This window comes from Oratosquilla oratoria, chromosome 8 (genome assembly GCF_046742065.1).
Source record: "Oratosquilla oratoria isolate Oo_2021 chromosome 8, ASM4674206v1, whole genome shotgun sequence".
In the NCBI taxonomy this organism is placed as follows: Eukaryota; Metazoa; Arthropoda; class Malacostraca; order Stomatopoda; family Squillidae; genus Oratosquilla; species Oratosquilla oratoria.
In genome coordinates, this window is record NC_134784.1 from 29,994,047 (window position 1) to 29,999,046 (window position 5,000).

General features: G+C 33.2%; 1 protein-coding gene and 1 pseudogene across 1 annotated transcript in view; both read left to right on the forward strand.

Annotated features, from left to right (window-relative positions):
- Positions 1-3,703, forward strand: part of LOC143027331 (uncharacterized) — a 7,292-nt pseudogene extending 3,589 nt beyond the window's left edge.
- Positions 3,704-3,808: 105 nt separating this feature from the next.
- The window catches only part of LOC143027332 (uncharacterized), a 6,849-nt gene continuing 5,657 nt past the window's right edge, over positions 3,809-5,000 (forward strand). The window contains exon 1 of the mRNA XM_076188604.1: positions 3,809-4,158. The gene's annotated coding sequence lies outside the window, so the exon portion shown is untranslated. The remainder of the gene's footprint in view (positions 4,159-5,000) is intronic.

The following is a 5,000-nucleotide window of genomic DNA, read 5'->3' on the forward strand; positions in this document are numbered from 1 at the left end:
GGCCCTTTAGTAGGTACAATCTCTTCTTCTCATGTTACAAACACTTCTGATTTAATAGACAAACTCCATAATATTAAACCTAATTATAAATTTACATTGGTTAGTTTTGATATAGTCAGTTTATTCACAAAAGTTCCCATAAATGATTTATTATTTTACCTTCAAGATGAACTTAATAAACATGTTCTTCCATTGCCATCATCTACATTGATTGAACTAATTAAATTATGTGTCAAAGATTGTAAGTTTCAATTTAATGGTAATTTCTATTCCCAAAAATTCGGCATGAGTATGGGAAACCCTTTATCCCCAGTTTTAAGTAATTTATACATGGAATTTTTTTAAACTAAAATATTACGCACAATCTTCCCCCCTAACATCCCTTGGCTTAGGTATATTGATGACATCTTATGTCTTTGGCCAGAAGATAAAAATATTTTTTAACTAAGTTGAATACCCTTGTTGATTCTATTAAATTTACTTTAGAAATTGAGAAAAATTGTACCTTACCTTTCTTAGATTGCACTATCCTACGTCATGACAATAGCCTTAAATTTAAATATATCGTAAACCAACCAATGTGAGTTCATATATTCATTATTATTCTTCTCATCCAAATAATATTAAACGTACAGTATTTGCCTCAATGTATTTAAGAGCTTTTCGTATTTGTAGTCCTGAATTTATTGATGAAGAAATCAGAAATGTTTTTAACATTGGGCTAGAATTAAAATACCCTAAGCAATTCCTTGATATTGCTTACAATTTTGCAAGGAAATCATTTTTAACTCCTCAGCCTAAATCACCTTTCAATTATCATAATGTTTTAATTTTACCATTTCAAGAAAATTTGTTAAGTATCACAGAATTATTAAAAAGATTTAACGTAAAGGTAGTTTTTAAACATGATAGTACAGTAAAACATAAACTTATCAACAATAGTATTGAAATCAAAAAAGGATGCATTTATAAAATTCCTTGCAAAATGTGTAATCAATTTTACATAGGTCAAACTGCCAAACCCTTAAACATTAGAATTGAACAACACAAGAAAAATGTTAGGGATGGCAATCATTCTAGTGGTATATTCAAGCATATTGAATTAAATAATCATCCAGTTGATTGGGGTAATGCCCAGGCAATCTATTATACCAACAACATAATAGCAAGAAATTTAATAGAGTGCAGTTTGATTCATACCACTAGTAATCAAAATACCAACCTACATAAAGGCTTGTATAAACTTGATAATTTCATTTGTCAAGAAATTAGTAAGATAATATCAGGTAAAATGTAATCCAACAAATTGACTTAATGTCGCCCTATATAAGTAGTAGAAACAGTGACCCTTGGCGACTGTGACCTGATGTCGCCCGACCATCGTAAGATAATTGACAATGACCTTCCGCTCTCCTTGGCGACTGTGACCTGATGTCACCCGACCATCGTAAGATAATTGACAATGACCTTCCGCTCTCCTTGGCGACTGTGACCTGATGTCGCCCGACCATCGTAAGATAATTGACAATGACCTTCCGCTCTCTAGGGGGTAATTGGTCGCTACGCTTATTCAAACTGTCCTGGTTCCTTTGTATCATGTATATATTGTCTATGTATTCCTATCACTATGTACTTGTTGCACTGAAGATGTAATATACGAAAGCGCTCTGCTTCGTTAGTTTCTTTTTCCAAGTGGTCTACTTTGCATAAGTGAACACACGTACCCGTGTTCTTATTAGCATATATATATATATATATATATATATATATATATAAGATAATTTTTATGATAGGCGCGCAAGGATTCGAACCTGCTACATCAAGGCGCCTAAGAGGCCCCATGAGTAGCAGGTATTAATCCTTGCGCGACTGTCATAAAAATTATCTGATTGATGTCGCTGTCCACTAGCGAATTTCTCATATGTATATATGTATATTTGTATATTATATATATATATATATATATATATATATATGTATATATATATGTATACATAAATAAATATATATATATACATATATATATATATATATGTATACTTTTTTCGGGCATTTACGATAAGAAGAAGATCGCGATGACGCAATGAACTCTTTTGTGTCGTCATTCTAAGACCTGTAGCAGGTATAGGTGGTGGAAGCTGTACATATGAGAATACATTTTGTTTATATGATAATTTTTTATCATTATTTATTTGTTTATTTACCTATTTATGTAATCATTAATTGGTTTATTTATCAATTTATCTATTTGCCTATTAATTAATTAATCTATTTATCTATTAATCAATTTGTTTATTTATTTATTAACTAACTAATATATCTTTTTAGCTGTTTATTCATCTATTCATTTATTTGTTTATCTTTTCATTTTTTTCTTATTTATTCATTTATTTGTCTATTTACTTATTCATTTGTTTATTTCTTTATCCATATTCATTTGTATATTCATTTATTCATTTCTTCATGGATATGAAAGTGGGGTCGAAAATAGATACAGAAAATGATGAGAATGGGTAACCTGAGTTTCTATCTGTATCGTAAAATATTGTAATAATATCGTAAAATATCGTAATGATATCGGAAAATATCGTAAGAAAATAGAAAGGGGTTATGAATACAGTAAAAGTAAAAGAAAAGGAAAGGAAGATTTCAGAACAGAGGGAAGGAGAGAGAGTAGAGGGTAAAAGTAATCAGTATTCGGTTTTTAATAGGCAGACAAGTCTCCAATCAAAAAAATACTGCGTGGGTTTGGTCCATATGGGTATTACCAATGTCTTACCGTATTGAGTTGAGATAACTCAGTACTATATACAAGTGAGGGATAGAGGGAGAGAAATAGAGAGAGAGAGAGAGAGAGAGAGAGAGAGAGAGAGAGAGAGAGAGAGAGAGAGAGAGAGAGAGAGAGAGAAGAGAGAGAGAGGAGAGAGAGGGGGGTGAGGGTAGGTTTGTATGTCCGCTACTCGGTCAAAAAATTCCACCCTTTCTGGATGGCGACTTGGTGTAGACTCTATAGACTCTATTGATGATGAACACATACACGGCATATGTGGTCAGCAAGGCACTGGGTCATCACACAAACACATGTGTGTGTGTGTGTGTGTGTGTGTGTGTGTGTGTGTGTGTGTGTGTGTGTGTGTGTGTGTGTGTGTGTGTGTGTGTGTGTGTGTGTGTGTGTGTGTGTGTGTGTGTGTGTGTGTGTGTGTGTGTGTGTGTGTGTGTGTGTGTGTACGTGGATGTATGTACATATATATACAAATGAATATGCTCCATTATATAATGCTAATGATCTGAAATAAAATCATACGGACACACACAAGCACACACACACACACACACACACACACACACACACACACACACAGCTCTCATGGCGCTGTGGTTAGAGCTCTGGCCTGCCACTACGGAGGTCCGGGTTCGACTCTCGCCCGGGGCTGAAATAATATCAGTATCGCAGCGCTGAGGGGTGTTACTCCAACTCTCGTGGGCGGGGAGTTGGGGGTGTGTGTGTGCAAGGTCATAGCATTACCCATAGATCGGACCTACGAGCTCTGAGCTCTCTTCCAGGAGGGAAATAGCTGTCAATCACGAGTCCAACACGTGATCCAAAGACCAAGTGAATACACACAGAGAAAGAGAGAGAGAGAGAGAGAGAGAGAGAGGAGAGAGAGAGAGAGAGAGAGAAAGAGAGAGGATACACCTGTGATAAACAATGGAAAATGTGACACGTATGTTAGTAAACTACTGGCAGTGAGTGCATATTAGGTTTGCACTACTTTCCTCAACTCAGACAGTCCCTGGCCAGCACCGAGTTCAGAGCTCACATCACCACTAACTCTTGTTATCTGATCCAAGATGAAAGAAAAATAGAAGAAAGAAATAATTTATTTTCTAATGAAATACAGATATTTTTATAATTATTTAGTGGATGAATAAGGAAAATGATTCAATCAACTTTTGCGGTAGTTTTTTGAATACAACAAGTTCAGTCGCTTATGTTGTGTGTTTGTGTCGACGATTGTCTCAAAATGGCGACATTGAATCACGTTTAAATATTTTTTTCGTCTTTTTATCAACGTTAAGGACATAATCGACATAGCTACCAAACAAGAGTTGGTATTGAATTCTTCTGGTACTTTCAACCTCACCAAATTTGTCAAGGTAAGTAGTCAGAGGTAATAAGGTTCAAATTCTCGTCGAGTGTAAGAAAATTAGTCTTTGTGTCATATCTTCATCGTACTTAATTAGTCTACAATGCTAAATGTAAGACAATTTATACTTAAAAATATGCTATACACATTATACATTTCTTGAAGTAAATGGATATGTTTATTAAACTTGGTGTAATATTCTGTGAGAGCGAAAATGAAACTTTATACGTGTGAACGAAGATGGAACCAAATCCCTTTTCTCTCAAGGGTGACAATTCCAAAACAATCCTGAAATAATTTGTATTAACCTTGAACATCGTATCTCAATCTAGCAAAACAATCATATAAGCATTAACTATCATAATTTTAGGATTTTTTTCGTTTATCTAATGGCCTTAAAATGATACTAGAATATATACAAGAATAAGTAAATGTCGATTTGAAAATTGGCGACAATTTGATCTGTGGAACATTCCCATTAGTACCGAATTTCAAACTTACTTTATTATTATATATATATATTATATATATATATATATATATATATATATATATATATATACATATATACATATATATATATATATATATATATATATATATATTCGTCACAATCCTTGCGAATTTGATGTAAACGCGTTGGCCTGTTAACTGTTTCTGTATAATGTATTTCTCCATCATTTATTTTTGAAAGATAAAAGATTTATGATGTAGACTACGATAAGTTTAAAGTTTAAAAAGTGATGCTTAATTTAATCGTTTACTAGATTAAATCAACCTTTTCTAACAATCTTGTCTATAAGTTAAACAAAATTCCTAAAGAGACGATGAAATGCAGTGGAGTTCAAAGTT